Raw genomic sequence first — 19588 nt, 5'->3', positions numbered from 1 at the left:
TGGCAGACCTACTTATGGTTTTGTGCATGATTTTTTTCACATGGTTTTGGATGCAATGGTTTTCTGTCAATGGTTTTGGACACGATGGTTTTCGGTCCATGGTATTGGATGCTTCAGCATGTATATATATTTATTGTAAAATTGAAAGGAACATAATGAAAAATCAAGCTAGTAGTCCCGGTTTTGGGATCCAGGGGAAAATATCAGTGTACATGTGTTTTATGTGTTATGCTCTCACATTGTTTATTTTCTGTGTTTTAGAATTCGTATGTAGGTAATTTTTGTACCGGGTTAAAACCTACAATCATCATCTATTGTCTCTTGCGACTCGAAAGGGGGTGAATAACTTCATGTGAAAAGAATATTTCATCCAAGATCTATTGCCCCTTTACAAACTCAGATTACTCTAGGCTAATGATTTGATGGAGAATTGGCTTTAACTTGTGAACTAGCGTGGAAGAGAGAATCTTGTAGATCAAATTACATAGCACAATAGGCCGAAAGCCACCTGGAGAAGTAGCTTCTTTAGTTTTCAAAATAAGGGTGAGGAATGTTGCATTGAGGCTAGATGAGATTTTTTTTTTCCACCTAGCCTCCATGATATCTACAATTTTTGCACCCAGAAAGGACCAAAAAATTTTGAAGAATTTTAATGTGAATCCATCAGGGCCTCGAGCCTTGTTAATAGGAATTTCTTTGATCATTGTCTCCACTTCTTCATATGATATGGGTCACATTAAGGTCACATTCTGATCATTGGAGACTAGAGTAGGGATATGTTTGGTGACTCGTGCAATATCCTAGAGTGATCAGGAACTTATTCAGTTAAAAGGAAAGAGAAGAATATGATTAAATCCCTTTCCATGTCTCGTTGAGTCTCAAGACGAGTCCCATCATCAAAGATAAGAGATGTAATGTGGTTGTGTTGTCTATGGTTGATCATTGATCGATCGAAAATTTTTGAATTTCACTCTCCCTCACGGAGTCATTGAATAATAGATTTTTGTCGCCATAAGGTCTCTTCTTGTTTTCACCACTCTTATAATTGATTAAGAAGGTGACCCTCTTCAGTAACCAGATCATCAATGTGTGCTTCACAAATAGTTTTCATTTGGAACTCATCCATTTTTCCTCAAGCTTTCACTTTTCCGCCAATATGTCCCTGAATTATTCTCTATTCTAGATTTTGATTCAAAGTTTGAGGGACTTAAGCTTTCGCTAAAATGTTTTCATGCATTACCCTTTAAGCACCACTAATTTTTTCCACCATTCCTCTAATATTCCCACAAAACCACAATGGAGAAGCGATAACCTTTCAAATCTGAAAGGCTGATTTTTAGGGGAAGAGTGTGTAGACATGTTTAGGAAGATAGGCGAGTGATCTAAGCCTAGAGAGGAAATATGGAGGATTGAAGAAGGGGGTATTTAAGGGCCAATTCTTCTGAGAGTCTAAACTAATCCAGATGGAAGGCTACTTGATTCTGACCTCTTCCCCTATTATTCTAGGTATGAATAGATGTTTTACTTATGATATATTCCAAATGAAGATCGTCTATCAGCTCATTGAAATCCCAAGAGCATGGGTCAAGGCACTGAATCCGTCCACATTTTTCATCTATGTTCTAGATCATATTGAAGTCTCCCCCAATTGTCCATGCTGAATTGGCAAATTTGATCTGTAGCCAAGCAATTTCTTTGAGAAATAGGTTTTTGGCTTGAGGGGTAGATGGTCCATATATATCCGTCAAGTTTCTTGAGAGGGTATAGTGTGTGCCTATCCAGTCTTTGAAGATTACCTTATTGGGATCCCAGAGCACTACAATGTCTCCTTCCGTCCCAATTCTGTCAATCATCATTACTTCACTGCTACACTAGTAAGACTTGCTGGCATCCTTGATTTTGTCTACTATCATTTTGCTCTCCTGTAATAACAAGGTATCTAGATTAAATTGATAATTTATTATTTCTAAGAGTGGATCTTAGCTTTATTGTTTAATCCTTGTACATTCCATGAGACAATTTTGACTAGGAAGGGTGGAGGGAGCAGGGGAAATAGTCTGTCAATTTCTCTATTTGACATAACTTTAGTAGAAGCTCACCCGCTTCCATGGTGACTTCCTTCGATGTTTTTCTACCTTTTCTCCCCTTGTCATGAACAGGCTAATATAGAAGTGTGAGGCACACAATTCCTCACTCTTTACTTGAGCATGAAGGTGTGGGATCACCCTCTTGTTTCCACAAACGCATTCTCCATTGACAGAAGATATTGCAAAAATGGTTAAGCTCATGTACATGGATATCCTTGACATTCACTTTAGGCCATATCCATAAAATTTCCAACATCTTGTGTTCCTTTGCCCCAAGCCTGATTGTTTTTTCCTCCAGTTTGAATAATTTTCTTGTTTGGTTATTGAACTCCTTAAGTTTTCACACCTCTTCCAAATATTCCAACGATTTCCTCTTAGGTGTAGCTTTACCAAGCTAAGGAACCAATTTTTTGTCCACTTCCATGGCTTATAGAGCTGATTGTAGGGATATGATTAGATTGCCTCCTCATGGCTCCACTATTTCGAGAATAGAAAAGGGGTTTAGTGCCCTATAGGAGGGGGATTTTCCTGCGATTGAGGTGTTGATTTTTTTAATCTTGGGAGGTACTCCAAGCCTTAAGGATCGACGGTTCAAAGGAAGGAGCTCCACAAGTGACCTTGTGGGCTTACAACCCAAGATTTGGGTTTTGTACCCATCGATGTTTGGTCCAAAGCCATGATGATATTTCAACATGTGATGGAGGAGAAATATAGTAGATGATGATACAAATCCAATGCATCAAGAATCGTCCAATTCTGAGTTGTCATGGAATAGTTATTAATTTTTGAAGATATCATGGGTTATTTTGTCTAGTTAGGCAAGTTGAATTGAAGTCAAAATGATGCCCAAAGAGAAATTCGTTGGAGCCACTTGACGAATTTAAATGTAGGTCATTTTTTAAGAATTTAGACATATCTCAAGTGCATCAAACATCAAATATACCTCTACAATTTGGACAACTCTGTGGCAAGGAGAAGTGGAAAGGAGCACGAGTTTTGGGTATGTTTAGGGTGTAGATTTCTAAGGAGCATGGCCACAGGTTTGAGGCATCAATCAAGGGAATTTGAGGACGTGTTTTGACCAGTTTTGGAGCAGACTCAAGTGCAGATCTTAGCCATTAATCAAAGATAAGTTTGAGAGTGTTTTTCTATGCATTAAGGTGTGGGGAACCTTTGCCATAGGTGTCCACAGTTTACTGTAGAAAACAACAGGTGTCTGGAGCAGGTTTGGGAGCCATGAGGCCTTGTAGAGGAGGTCGTCAAGAGGCCACATTCATCTCCAAGAGCAGTGAAGGTGTACAAAGGGTAAAGACATTTAAAACATGATTTTTCATGTGCATGGAGGCATCCCTAGTTTGTTGTAGTAGTCTGAGATAATTCAGAGCCTTGTGGAGGTTCCCAAGGTATATAGAAGATCAAGGAAGGGACAATAAATTAGGTGGAAGTTTACACAAGAGAAGAGAAGTTTTGGAGAAGTGGTTTAGGTTTGTTTGGTGCCCTAACTAGTCTTAACAATGGACAGGGCCGCAAGTCTAATGCATCCATCAAGGTGATTTAAGGACGTGTTTTAACCATTTTTGGATCTGACTCAAGTATAGATCCTAGTTGCATATACAAGTAATTTTGAGAGTGTTTTTATATACATTAAGGTGTGCAAAACCTGTGTCACAGGTAGTCGCAGTCTGCTATGCCAAACAATAGGTTTTTAGATCGGGTTTGGGGGCCATGAGGGTTTGTGGAGGAGGCTCTCAAAAGGCCACATTCATCTCCAATAGAAGCAAAGATGTACAAAGGGTAGAGATGCTTCAAACATGATTTTCATTGTTCTTGGAGGTATCCCTAGTTTGCTGTAACATTCTAAGATAATTCAGAGCCTTGTGGAGGTGTTAAAGGTGTCTAGAAGATGAAGGAAGGGATTAAAAAGTAGGTGGAAGTTTAGACAAGAGAAGAGAAATTTTGGAGCAGTGGTCTAAGAATGTTGGGTGCCCTAACCAATCTTGATAATGCATAGAAAATGAGGTCAAGGAGGAAACAACATTGAGTTGTAGATGTCACCTTGTTAATGGTTGTATGCTAGAGGATGAATGTCCTAGGAGAGGACTCAGTTGAAAAGTTTGTTGGTAGCCAAAAGGAGGGTTTTCTAGGTGTGAGGATGCCCTAGCCAAAGGAATATTCTACAAAAAGAATTTCTCACTCATGGTCTATTGGAGGGCAGCATGAGAGTGGACCAATTGTGAACGTGGATTAGGCATTTATTTTCTGTTGGAGGAGAGTGGGATAGTTCCCAAGTTGGAGCCTAGTGTGAGCCATATTCATGGACTTAGGTGGTTGCTAGAGTTGCAGAAGTTGAGATCAAGGTTTGATAAGCTAGAGGAGCAGTTGAGAATCCCTAGACTCGCGTGTGGAGAATGACTTCTATAAAATATGATGGGCAGTCCTCCTATCCCGTGTTTATTGTGGGAGAGGGACATCTTGTAGTGATAGGTGGTAGACCTCCATTCCCTATGTTAGTAGTAAATGGAGAAACACAAGAATATTATAGTGGGAATAAGTCCCTAAGTAGTTGAGGATTAGCAGTGGTAGAATAAGCCTTGTTCACAAATGAAGTTATAAACTACTCGATAAGAGTCTCGATGTGTTGATCCCTCGGTGGAAAAAGGAAAACTAGTGAGCATATTGATAAGTGAGGTTTAGTGGCTAGATGGACTTGGAGCATTGATAGAGGTAGGAGCTACTGATTGGGACTCGAAGGACTAGGCAAGTGCAAGATATGATCAAGGAAGTTGTGAGCATCTATATATCAGCTAGACACTCAGAGTGTCTTGTTCAGGGTAGATTGGTTTTCGATGGACTAACACCAAGCCCTAATTTTTTATTCTTGTCCTAGTGGATATATGAGGGCCATTATCCCTGGTATAGGAGGCCTAGACTGTTGTATTATTCTATTGGATTAATTTAATGAAGGTGGGTTGAAAATTGTAAAAAGTTGTCTATATATTGTGCACTAGTAGATTTACTTATTTTTATATTCCACTCTGTAAAGTAGTTTTGTTTTTGATCATAGATTTGGTAATGTGAGTGATTTAATATTATATCCCAAACACGAGGATAGTAGAAAAACAACATGGTATCAGATCATATCTGAGCTACTTTGTGGGACAGTGAATGAGAGTGTGCATAATGAAGCAACTCCGAGGGATTTGTGGGTGTCTAGATCATGGAGCAGAGGGTTCAGCTAAATACATGGAGATGTGGTCTCGATAGGCTACATGGTGATATTAGCTAGGAGTTCTGGTGGATCAATGGTGAACTTGGTGCACTTCATACATTGTGTGATGGTTTGGAGATCATTGACTTCCTATGTCTTTTCATGGATAGTTGGTAAAAATAGAGGGTTTATTTGGCATGGATGAGATCAGGTTGATCGGATTCATGTGATGGACTATATATTAGCAGGTTGAAGTCTTCATTAGATCACAATGTATCATATCCTAGATTGTAGGGATTTGCACAAGTGGTATTTGATCCAGGAGGATGAGTGCTTGTAGGACTAAGCCAGTGGAAATCGTGTAGGTTTAGAGGGAGTCTAGCTCTAAGGGAAAAACCCAATAGAGGTTTTGGATCTTCAGGTTCATATGTTATGAGGCAAAGGCACTATTGAGATTGTCGGATTCATTCTACAGAGTATTTTACAGTGTTGGATGCCAAATAGGTTAGTGTCACTGAATGATGATGGTTACTTCCTATTCATGGAAGTACCTCCATCGTTGAGAGGGAGCATTTCTTTTTATATCTTGGGAGCTTCTCCAAGCTTTGAGGATTGAGGGTTTGGAGGAAGGAGCTCCACAAGTGACCTTGTGGGATGAAACCCAAGCTTAAGGTGTTGCACCCATCGATGTTTGGGAAAAAACTGATGTGATGGATGAGGATGATAGTAGATGATGATATGAATCTAACACATCAATAATTGTCCAATTTCGAGTTGTCATTGACGCGTTATTAATTTTTGAAGATATGATGGGTTAATATGTCTCGTTGGGCAAGTCAGCTTGAAGTCAAAATGATTCCCAAAGACAAATTTGTTTGAGCCACCTCATGCATATAAATATAGGTCAAGTGTGAGGCATTTAGACATATCTAAAGTGCATCAAACATCAAAGATACCTTTTCAATTTGGACAAAGGAGTTTGTGGCAAGGAGCATGCATTTTGGGTCTGTTTAGGGTTCATATTTCTGAAGAGCAGAGCCGTAGGATTGAGGCATCCATCAAGGTGATTTGAGGACGTGTTTTGACTAGTTTTGGATCATAATCAAGTGTAGATCCTATCCGTTGATACAATGTAAGTTTGAGGGTGTTTTTATATGCATGAAGGTGGGGGAACCTCTATCGCAGATGGTCCCAGTCTACTATACCAAATAAAAAGTGTTTGGAGCAAGTTTAGGAGCCATGAGTCCTTATGGAGGATTCGCTTAAGAGTCCGCATTCATCTCCAAGAGTATCAAAGGTGTACATAGGGTAGAGACACTTCAAACATGATTTTTCTTGTGCCTGGAGGCATCCCTAATTTGCTGTCAGAGTTTGACATAATTCAGAGCCTTATGGAGGTGCCCAAGGTGTCTAAAAGATCAAGGATGAGACAACAAACTAGGTGGAATTTTTGACAAGAGAAGAGTATTTTTGGAGAAGTGTTCAAGGGTTGTTGGGTGCCATAACTAGTCTTGAGAATGCATAGAATACGAGGTCAAGGATGCAACAACAGTGAATTGTAGATGTCACCTTGTTGATGGTTGGATGCCAGAGGATGAATATCCTAGGAGAGGATTGAGTAGAGAAGTCTATTAGCAGCTAAGAGGAGGTTTTTCTAGGTGTGAGGATGTCATAGTCAGAGGTAGATGCTACAACAAGCATTGGTAACTCATGGTAAGTTGGAGGGAAGCCTGGGAGTTGACCAAGTGTGAACTTGGATTGGGAATTTATTGTCTGTTGGAGGATAGCATGATAGTGCCTAAGTTGGAGCTCAGTGTGTACCATATTCATGGACTTAGGTGGTTTCTAGAGTAGTAGAAGTTGAGCTCAAGGTTTTATTAGCCAAAGGAGAATTTGAGCAGCCCCAGACTTGTGTGTGGACTTCTACAACAGATGATGGGTAGTCCTCCTAGCATGTGTTTATTTTGGGAGATCAACATCTTGCGGTGATAAGTGGTAACCCTCTGTGCCTTGTGTTATTCTTCATTGGAGAAGTGTAGGAATACTATAGTGGGAAAAGTCCCTAAGTAGTTGAGGAGCAGCAATAGACAGATAAGAGTTGTTCACAAATGAAGTTGTGAGCAACTCGATAGGAGCTTGGAAGTGTTGTGGCCTTGGTGGACTAAGGCACAACTAGTGAGCATATTGATAGGCGAATTTCAGTGGCCAAATAGACTTGGAGCATTAATAGAGGAAGGAGTTGTCGATCACAAGCCAAAGGACCGAGTAGGTACAAGTTACGACAGAGGTAGCTATGAAGAGCTCTACATAAGCTAGACGACCATAGTATCTTTTTGAGGGTAGATTGGTTTTCAATGGAATGATACCAAGGCCCTATTTTGTATTCTTGTACTAGTGGATATTTGAGTGCCATTACCCTTGGTACGAGAGCCCTAGACTGTTGAATTATTCTTTTGGATTAATATAATGAAGTTGGCTTGAAAATTGTAAAAAGTTGTATATATTTTGTGCACTAGTAGATTTAAAATGGTAAGAAGTACATCCTAGTATGTACTAACTACGTAACAAAATGGGCGGAAGCTAAAGCAATGAGAAAAGTAACAGAAACTGCAGTAGTTTCTTTTCTTTATAAAGAAATATTTGTAAGATATGGAGTTCCAAGGAAAATTGTCACAGATCAAGGGACACAATTCACTTCAAGCTTGCTCAAGACCTAACAAAGAAATACAAGATCAAGCATAGGAAATAAACTCCATACCACCCATAGGCGAATGGACAAGTTGAATCAACAAACAAAGTGTTAGGGTCCCACCCTAACCCCCTTATTTATGTAATGGGATCACGTCATAGTCAAGAGTCAATAAAGCCCATATTAATAATTGTAAGTGGTTAATCCGCAATTAATGACGGAACCACAGTTAGTTGCAAATGGGCCGTAGTATTAGATAGATGGTATTAATAAAACCCATGGTATTGGCCTGTGGTATTGCATGTATGAGTCATATATAAAGGATAGAGACTCCCTGCGAGGAGCATCGTGTCTTATTTTTGTAATCGAGCTCTGCTCTATTGGAGGTTGCCCCCTCGAAGAGGCAAGTGAACATTACTCTCTGAATAATAAAATCATTGCTATTCTGTGTTCTAGGTATCTTTTCTTCGCATATTCTGTATTTGGGTATCATTTTGCAGGTTAAGAGCATAACAAGTGGTATCAGAGCACTTTCCAGGGCCGGTGGGATCTCCATTTCTTAGCAAATTTTTTTTTGGCTAGAGACGTGTTCCGACGTCTTTAAACCACGGGATCTATCGTTGAGCGCATAAACCTGCGGATTTGGGGAGGCATGCACGCAGGAAATACAAGAGGTGGTCACGTCTGTTGGACTCCCTTGTAACCCCTGTGGGTACCCCTTCGAGTAGTAGCGCATTAGACAGAACCGCACACGGACTGTCTTCCACGTACCCTCTGGGTATATCGGAAGCCCCCTAGGCTCCCTTGAAACCTCGCCATAGATAAACCGTCGGTCGTCTCGCGGCTACAGTACACCGAGAACAACACTCGGAGAGATTACTCGCCCGTACGATAGGGTAGTCGGGTTGTATGGCTAAGGGTATGGTCGATCCTCCTTAGTTAGAGCCCTGAAACATTGGGCCGAGTACTACTGCCAGACCCTTATGTATATTGCGATCTGTAGCACCTGACACTCCTCAAGACCATAGTTCCCTTTTCTATCGGGGGATCACACATCATCTCTTCCAGATCCGCTTGTGCAAAGGGGTGCAGCAGCAGCAGACATCAGTCCCACAGTCTCGAGTTCGCAGATCAGCCATTCCGATCTATTAGATCCATCAGATCCGCAGAACCAGTCTGTTCCTCCGCCCAGAGCTATCAGATCCGCCATTCAGATCTCTCAGATCCACCAGATCAGAGTCGTTGTGAAGGGTTCCTATACCGGGGTATAATTTTCGCAGGACTTTTGGCCGCATTGACATTTTGAGGATTTGGCCACTGCAGTATTGATAAGGAAGGAGTAAAACTCGGGGCGCTTATTGGTGATCTAGCCCATCAGAATCAGGACGACGAGCTGAGCATGGTGGTACCATTCACTTCTTAGTGAAATTTTTTTTTAGGCAGTCCCAATTTTCAAAAACTCCGGTTGGTGTATGGTAGAAACTAGAGCTCAAGCGATGGCCAATGAAAGGATGGACAAACTTGAAGAATCATTGCAAAACCTCCACATTCAGCTTACCGAACTATGTAGCATGGTCGAGAAAATAGGCCCGAAGGGCAAGGAGCAAGCCCACGAGGAGGCGTATAATGGCAATGAACACAATGAGGGTGAGTCTAGCCACTCTACTCACGTCTGGCACACCCACCCACAACCCAGTCAGCGACCTCCCAAGTTGGATATGCATAAATTTGACGGTTCTCAGCCGTCGGCATGGATAGCACAAATGGAGCAGTATTTCAAACTGAATCGCATCTTCGATGATGAGACTCAGCTTATGTTGGGGAGCATGTACTTGGACAATGAAAGGTGGCAATGGTGGGAATGGAATCAACGTTGCACTGGACCTTTTAAGACTTGGACCAAATTCACCAAAGCTCTTCAAGACTGCTTTGACCAGGAATCATCTTTTTTGGGTCGTCTTACTAAGCTCCGACAGACTGGTACAGTGGATGAATATATTACAGCTTTTGAAGCCTTAGCCTTCCGCACTTGGGGTCTCTCAGATGCGTTCTACATGGAATGTTTTATCAGCAGTCTTAAAGAATCTATCAAAGCCCAAGTCCTACTGCACAACCCTCCCACATGGACGGAGGCTTGCAAGGTAGCTCGTAACGTGGAACGTGCATTAGCAGCCCGATACAGTCACCCAAATTTCTCTGCTAAAGGTCGCCCCCCACAGGCTCACAACACGACTCAAACACTTAAGGTCCAAAAGGTGTTACCTGCGGAAATGGCCGAAAGAAGAAAGAAAGGCCTATGTTACTACTGTGATGAAAAATACTCCCCAAGTCATAAATGCAAGGAGCCCAAATTTTTTCAAATTGATGCCACTGACTACAGCTCAACAGAGGAAGATCCACCACTGGAGGAACATGAGCCGCTAGAAGAATACAACCAAAAGGATAATGTCTCTGACGAACCAGTTATTTCGTTGCATGCTTTGGCAGGGATTTCTTCCCCTCAAACTATCAAAATCAGAGGTTTTATTAAACATCGCCCAGTAGTAGTCTTGATTGATAGTGGAAGTACACATAATTTCATCCATAAAAAAGTCGCAGAAGCAGTGCATTGTTTTGTACGAGCAGTTTCTAACTTCCAAGTTCAAATTGCGGATGGAGGCACAATGAAATTTGAAGGCCGCTGTGAAAATGAAAAACTTCAAATGGGGGATTATTTGAAAACTCACATGTTTGCCATACACATGGGGGGTTGCGACATTGTCCTCGGCTTGAATGGCTCCGCACTCTTGGGCCAATCACAATGGATTTCCAGGAGTTATATATGAGTTTTAAGCAGAACAACTACACACATACCCTCCGTGGACTCCAGGCGGGAGCCCCCTCTATCATCAGCTCGCATAGGATGGAAAAATTGTTAAAAAAGGGCAATCATGGAGTTGTAGCTCAATTTAATGCCATCCAGGCAGTCAAAATCAAGCCTCTGCCAATTCATCCTGAGATGCAACAGATTTTAAATAACCATATGCCGGTCTTTGACAAGCCTCATGAGCTTCCACCCTCGCGAGGGGAACATGATCATAGCATCACCTTGGTTCCAGGGGCCCAACCCCCAAATGTGTGTCACTACAGATATCCGTTCACCCAAACGAATGAAATAGAAAAAATCATCAAGGAACTTTTGGAAGCAGGTGTCATTCGTCCCAGCATTAGTCCTTATTCATCCCTAGTGGTCATGGTGCTCAAGAAAGATGGGGAGTGGCGGATGTGTCCTGACTTCAGGGCCCTCAATAAATTGACAGTCAAAGATAAATTTCCCATCCCGGTGGTTGATGATTTGCTGGATGAACTCAATGGGGCTCAATTCTTCACTAAGCTGGATCTTCGCTTAGGCTACCACCAAATTCGCATGAAGGAAGTTGACATCCCCAAGACTGCTTTCCGAACTCATGAAGGCCATTATGAATTCCTGGTCATGCCATTTGGTCTTTGTAATGCCCCCTCTACTTTTCAGAGCCTTATGAACCACATTCTCAAACCATATCTCAGGAAATTTGTCCTTGTCTTCTTCGATGACATCCTCATCTATAGTTGCACTTGGGCCGCACATCTTCAGCATGTAGATCTACTCTTGCAACTGCTCTGCAAGCATAAATTATTTGTCAAGATGTCCAAGTGTTCATTTGGCATGACAGAAGTAGAGTATTTGGGCCACATTGTGGGGCGTGAAGGTGTTAAGGTGGACCCCAAAAAGATCCAGGCAATGCAGGAATGGCCTCAACCTAAGACCTTGAAGAACTTGAGAGGATTTTTGGGTCTCACAGGCTATTATCGTAAATTTTTCCGCAACTATGGTCGCATAGCGAAGCCCCTCACCCAACTCCTAAAGAAAAATTCATTCTTCTGGAATGAGGAAGCACAACAGGCCTTTAAATCTCTAAAAAAATGCCATGTGTTCCACTCCAGTCTTAGCACTACCTGACTTCACCAAATCTTTTGTCATTGAATGTGATGCTTCGGGTACAGGTATTGGGGCGGTCTAATGCAGGAAGGGTGACCGTTGGCCTTCACAAGCCAACAACTTAGTGGGAGGAATCTGGGCCAATCTACCTACGAGAAGGAAATGATGGCCATCTTACATGCAGTCGAGACCTGGCGACCTTACTTATTGGGGCGACGTTTCCAAATCCGCACAGATCATCACAGTCTTAAATATTTTTTGGAGCAACGCCTATCCTCCCCACAACAAAATAAATGGCTAGCCAAAATGCTGGGATATGATTATGAGATCATTTACAAGAAAGGGAAAGACAATAGTGTAGCAGATGCATTATCTCGCCAATTTGAGGAGGAAAGTACACTGCTAGCTATTTCCCTCCCCATTCCAGAATGGATTGAAGAGGCTCACAGGGAATGGTTTTCACACCCCGGGCTCTCCCAACTCATTTCTCAATTGCAGGTAGATCCAAATTCCACCAAGGGCTACTCGTGGCAGGATGATATTCTTCGCTACAAGGACAGAGTCGTAATATCACCAACATCCACCCTCAAAAGTCGCATTTTGGCAGAATTGCACTCATCTCTCATTACAGGACATTCGGGCTTTCAGAAGACGTATGCTCGCACCAGAAGATCATTTTTTTGGACAGGCATGAAAAAGGACATCCTTACTTTCGTAGCAGAATGCGATGTCTGTCAACGCCACAAAGGGGAAACCGTCAACACACCAGGCACATTACAACCATTACCCATTCCGGCATCAATTTGGACGGAGGTTTCTATGGATTTCATTACAGGTCTTCCAAAGTCATGGAACAAGTCAGTCATCATGGTGGTTGTGGACCGACTGTCGAAGTATGCTCATTTCTGCGCCCTACCCCACCCGTTTACACCAACTTTGGTTGCTCAATATTTCATGGATCATATCTTCAAATTGCATGGCATGCCCACTTCTATTGTGTCCGACCGTGACCCGATCTTCACCAGTAATTTTTGGCAGGAACTCTTCAGAATACAAGGCACTCAACTAAAACTCAGTACTTCCTATCATCCGCAAACAGATGGTCAAACCGAAGCCGTCAACAAATGTCTAGAAACCTACCTTAGGCATTTCACTTCAGAAAAGCAACACCTTTGGGTACAGTGGCTACCTCTGGCTGAATGGTGGTATAACACCAACTATCATGCCACCACCAAAATGACTCCCTATGAAGCAGTATATGGTCAACTCCCACCTTCACCTACTTCGTATCTCAAGGGATGCTCAAAAGTACAAGCAGTGGATCAACTCCTACAACACCGCGCAACCATGCTCACCTATCTTCGAGAGAATATTCATCAAGCTCAGAACCACATGAAGCAACAGGTAGACCAGCATCACTCAGAGCGCCAATTTCAAGAAGGGGATTAGGTATTTTTACGGCTCCAACCATATAAGCAAACATCACTCAAAGACAAGGGGTGTCAGAAACTCTCTCCCAAATTCTACGGACCATATCAAGTACTTCAGCGCATTGGAGAAGTGGCCTACAAGTTGGCCTTGCCACCTACTGCAAAAATCCATCCAGTTTTCCATGTCTCATGCCTCAAGAAAGTGATTGGGAACAATTGCAGAATTCAAACCAGTCTACCTGAATTGGACGAAGAAGGGTCCATCTGGCTTCAACTCGAACAGGTCCTAGACACACGAGACAAGCAACTGCGCGGCCGCATGATTAAGGAAGTCCTCGTCAAATGGAAAGACACCTCTCCGGAAGATGCAACTTGGGAACCAGCCACTATTCTTCAGCAGTTTCCGCAACTTCAGCTTTGAGGACAAGGCTAGTCTTAAGGGGGAGGGCATGTTAGGGTCCCACCCTAACCCCCTTATTTATGTAATGGGATCACATCATAGTCAAGAGTCAATAAAGCCCATATTAATAATTGTAAGTGGTTAATCCGCAATTAATGACGGAACCACAGTTAGTTGCAAATGGGCCATAGTATTAGATAGATGGTATTAATAAAACCCACAGTATTGGCCCATGGTATTGCATGTATGAGTGATATATAAAGGATAGAGACTCCCTGCGAGGAGCATCGTGTCTTATTTTTGTAATTGAGCTCTGCTCTATTGGAGGTTGCCCCCTCGGAGAGGCAAGGGAACATTACTCTCTGAATAATAAAATCATTGCTATTCTATGTTCTAGGTATCTTTTCTTCGCATATTCTGTATTTGGGTATCATTTTGCAGGTTAAGAGCATAACACAAAGTACTTGAGAACATCTTGACAAATACAGTGAACATGCATAAAAAAGATTGGTCAGAGAAGTTGAATGAAGCATTATGGGCTTATAGGATAACATGGAAAGATACTACTAGATTTAGCCCTTACCAACATTTTTATGGAAAATAAGTTTTGTTGCAAATTTATTTTGAGATCCCTACATATAAAATTACAGCATAATTGGGACTGGACCTAACAAAAGCACAACAACAGAGGATAATGCAATGAAATGAACTATATGAGATCAAAAAACAAGCTATGGAACATACATCTCTAGTTCAACAACAGAGAAAAAAATGGCATGACAAATTCATTAAAAATAAAATCTTTCATAAAGGATACTAGGCACTACTTTTCGACTCTAAGTTCAAAGATTTCAAAGCAAAGTTTACTACTCATTGGCTTGGGCCATATGAAATAGAAGAAATATTTAACAATGGAGCAGTAAGGATAAAGACAATTGATGAAGTAGCAAATTCTTTTCTGGTTAATGGTCATAGACTAAAAGTTTACCATAAGCCGATAAACAAAGAAGAATTTTTGAAAACAGTTTCAGAAGACAATGATATAGAAGTACTGGAAAAGAATAGTAATATGCCTTCCCTACTTCCAAAAAATAATAATAATAATAATAATAATAAAATATTTTGGTTTTGAAAATCTAAGATATTGGCACAATACAAACTCAAATTCATATCGGAAAACCAACATGTTTGGCCAATATGAATTCTATTTCATGTTTTTCTTTCCATTTTCATTTTTGTAGGATCATTCTCCAAAATTCAAAAGACTTGAGGACAAGTCTCAATATCAGCAAGGGGGGAAGATTCATAATAAATCAACAAACCATGTAATTGTTTGATATCAAGCAGTTGTTCTACAGAAGGGACCTAAAACATCAATCATCAACAAGTATGAGTAAGGGACCTGAAACATCAATCATCAACAAGTATCAGTAAGGGACCTAAAACATCAATCATCAACAAGTATCAGTAAGGAACCTAAAACATCATCATCAAAAAACATCAAAGGGACCTAAAGCAACTACAAACATCTATCTACAATCCAATATTGACAAGAAATCATTTTTAAAAGTCAAGTGATGACAAAAGAAATGAGCTATCAAATCAAAGGAAAGTGTTGTAAGTTTATTTTTTTTTTTAAACCTTTGATTTTGAAATTTTTTCCTAGGATTGATAATTTAGTTTAAAAAATTGAATATGCAAATTCCTAGCCATATACATTATATCATTACCCTACACATTCATTCATTCATTATTCCACCATACATTTACATCTGAACCATCTATATGCATTATATCATTACCCTACACATTTATTCATTCATTATTATACCATACTGTTACACTAAAATTTGTCACCATGACTATTTGCAGTTAGTATGGCTCCATCAATTGTCATACTATCCTCCTTGGCAAGCCTCATACCTCTGCTCTCCATGTCAAACTCCAAGAAAGAGAGAAAGTCATTAAAAATCTATATATCTCTGGGTACGCAGTTTCTCTTAGCCTTACCTGCGTGTACGCAACCCAAGTTCACAATATCTGCGTACTTGTACGCTCTGTATGTAAAGGGATGGGTGCGTACCCCTGTAAAGGTCAAAAGGCGCGAGTTTCATCTTAAAAACGTTACTTGTGGTCATTTCTAGAGCATTCTAGAAACTTGTTTGACGTGTATTGAGCGCCTCCAGATGGTTCATGTATCCCTGTGAAAGAGGAACTTATCCCATCAAGAGGGGAGCTAACCCATCCAAAGAGGGGCTTATCCCATTGATGGTGGACCTGATTAACTTCCTCTAGAGCACTATAAATACAGGCATTGGGCCAGAAGGAGGGGAGGTTGAAAGCTGAACATTCCTAAGGGTAGATGCTGTTGGAATTAGAACTTCCTTGTAGAAGCTTGTGAGGAGAGATTCCCATCCTTTCTTGTTTCATTTGGAAGTGGGTGAGCTTATCAAAGTAAAGGAAAACTCTTGCTGGACCCTGGGAGGGACCTGCACAACACCAAGGCTCAGGTTGTAATGGTTTCTTTTGTTTCCTATTAATACAAATAAGTCCATTCTTCTCAACAATTTGTTATTTATGAGTTGTTTCATATACTCCTTGGTCTGTATGTTAAATATGTTTTGTTTTATGAGATATTCAGGTGCTATTTAATCGTTTGATTGTTAGTGAATGCAGGTTTCGAAGAGAAGGAGGTGCTCATCTAGATCGACGAGGCTGGACTACTACAACAGCGTTGGGTTACAGGTAGGATCTAAACACTTGATTTCTTGTATGATAAATGCATATTTAGAGAAGGATTGCTCTTAATTGTCTTGTTTGTCACTAGAAAGCCTTAAGCTTCTAGGGAGGTTGGTTTTGTCCGCAAAATCGACTCTTTCCGCATGACAAAATGGCGACTCCACTGGGGAACTCCATTGATGTGAATGATTTTTCCTTTGTATGAAATTTTGATCTGAGAAAAGTCGTTTGTTTTCTGGTTTTTGGCTGTCTGACTGTGTTTTTGGGTGGACTAGCTTAGGGTTAAATTAGATTTTAGTTTTTCTTTGTTTTGCTAGAAGTACGCAGCCTCTGCGTTGAGCACAGTGTGTACTTGTACGCACTGCAGCTTTGTGCACAGAGCGTACCCGCACCTGTGCAAACAGGTCGCCTGCGTACCCTGTCAAAATTAAGAAAATTTCAATTTTCTTCTTTTTGCCTTTTAGATTTTGGTTTTAATTTGTTTTCTCTACCCAGATCCACTGGTTTTCTACCATAAATCTTCACCTAAGCTTGTTTCGTCAGTGTCGAGAGTTTTAGTGAAATTCATAGAGATTTTTCCTTAGGGTTTGATTTTTAACTGGTCCTGTAGTGACTTTGGCGTTAGAGGTTGTCAAACTTTGAATCTCCCTGGTTTTGTTCAACCCTCTTAGGAGTCGGGCCTATCATAGAATTCATCCTTGTGAGAGACCTACCTTTGTGTCTTCTCTTTGCGAATCTCAAAAAAGTTTGTTGATTGAACTTTGAATTTTATTCTTGAGAAAAAGAACAAAAGATTTTGATTTTTGTTTTTGACTGGTTTTTGGTTCTGCATTAACTAGTCCTTAGTTGCATTTTGACTGAGTAAAACATCCAGGAATCATCTTTAGTAGGCTTTTGCCTCGTTTGATTTAGTTTTTAGGTGCATTTCTCTAGATTTGCTTTTGAGTGAAATTGAGTTGATTTGATTGCCATAGCTTTTTTAACTTTGATTTTTGTTAAAGTGAGTTTTACATGCTTTATTAATTAGAAAAAAAATACAAAAATATCTTTTGAAGGAAAGTTTGCTTTGGTAGCATTTGAGTCTTTGAAAGGAAAAGGAATTTTCGTAGAATAATTAGTGGTCATGTGTTGTATGTTTTGGAAAAGATAAAGAGATTGTTTCTTTGATTGTCTTTGCCAAGAAAGTTGTCTTTTATAAATTTTGCATTCTCCAACTCTCTTAGCTAGGGAATTCATTGAAAAAGAAAATTAGTATAAGTCATCCTAAGTGCATCTTTTTAGTGGATTTGAGTCGAGTCTACACACCATCAGTTTCATCTCCGCTACCTTTTGTCTTAAAGAAAAGCCATAAAAATTAACGCTTAAAGTAAAATCAACGTAGTAACTTTTATTTACTAGGGCTCTGAAACACCAATATAGATCAGGCTAGTGTCTTGGAGTAGGAGAGTAATTAACTCTCCAAGACAACAAAACCAAACAAGTAGCTTATCTTGTGGTAGGATAAATCCAACTGTTGCATTTATACTCTGGGAAAGCTCCTCTTAAAGGAGAAGCACGAGCTCATGTCCGAACCAGTGAGGGGATCAATCCTCCCTCGTTGGGAACGACGCCAGACACACACGTATTACAAACGGTAAACCTCGGATTAACCATTGTCGAGGAGCCAGGGGTCACTTGTCGGTAAACCTTGGATTATTGTCAAGGAGCCGGCAAGGGGATTGAGCTTGATACTCTACCCTTGCGTGCTGTCGGAGCGTAGACTATTCCCCCAGGTGTATTTGTTGCTGTTGGTAACCTTAGTGACCATTATCTTTAGGATTCTACCCGAGGTGACGGTGGAGGGAAGATCCCACTGTACCTAGAGCAGATGTCGGCTAGACTCACTTGGATTTTCCGGGGGGTTCACTTCACTCGAGACGGTTAAAGTGGAGGAACTTGTGCCGGTCTATTCATTAAGTAGGTTGTCGGGGTAACTGTTACACCCACCACTTCTGTACTGAATTCGGCGATGTTGGGCTTCATCACCAACTAGTGTTTTCGGTCTGGAAGGCTACTGTTTGTGTATGGTTTGACGCCCTAGATTCTTTAGGCGTATGATTCAAATTTGTTTGGTTCTTTAGAGACTTTAGGTGGTTTGCTTTGAGATTTTACTTTGTTTGCGTGTGCAGTAGTTAAAAGTTTTAACTGTGGCGGAATTACCGAGACAGTCCCGTAGACTTCGGGGCTAGTCTCCTGAGATTGTTACCGTGGCCGATTTGTTGAGGAAGTCCTGTAGACTTCGGGGCGAACCTCCTGAAGACGTCCCGGGTCATTACAAAGGTTTGAAAGTCCTTGTAACTCCTCCTAGTGGCAGTAAAGTAGGTTCACCTGAAGAAGGAGAGTCTTCGTTGGTAGTCCATCCAGATTACCAAAGTCTAGAAATAGGTTATAATCCTGAAGCTGTTGCAGTTTCTGAGCTTGCTGGTAGTTTTTCATCTACTAGTGATATAGGCGAAGAACCTGAAATATCTGAACCTGTTACTCCAACTTCTAGTGTTCCTGATTCACCTAGGGTAGAAAGAGTCATCACCGAAAATCTTCCTTCTGGTTTGATAGCTATTGAAGAACTTGCTCCAGAAGAAGACGTAGGCGACCCTATTCTTGAAGATCAACCTACTATTGATCTAAGGGAGCGTGAATCTATCTTTTACAGTCCACCTAGAAGTACTACTTGGTACCTTTCGTTAACTAATTATTTAGACAACTCAGGGATAAGTTTTTCTCCACCACGTACTCCTTATCCATCCGGAGGTATTTATAATCCTATAAATATGTCTAGTCAGTCGTCCGTGTTCACTCAATCTCCTGAATCTTTCTTGTATGGTGGTCCTTCTGTTCCTACTGGGTATCAATCACTTTCTGGTACCTTTGCAGGAGCATCTCCTCAACCCGTTGGACATGGGTCATTAACTGGAAACAATGGTAATAAACCGTTGGGCGTAGGAGACATTTATATGATGTCAGGTTCAATTCCCGGTTCTCAACCTCAAGGTGGCCAATTACCGCCTGGGGGGCAGCCTCAATTAATGCTTGGGGGG

The sequence above is a fragment of the Pinus tabuliformis genome, chromosome 2_1 (genome assembly GCF_031772625.1).
Source record: "Pinus tabuliformis cultivar Carrire ecotype Pingquan chromosome 2_1, CPIR1, whole genome shotgun sequence".
Lineage (NCBI taxonomy): Eukaryota > Viridiplantae > Streptophyta > Pinopsida > Pinales > Pinaceae > Pinus > Pinus tabuliformis.
The sequence above is the reverse complement of the archived record's forward strand: the minus strand, read 5'-3'. Positions refer to the sequence as shown.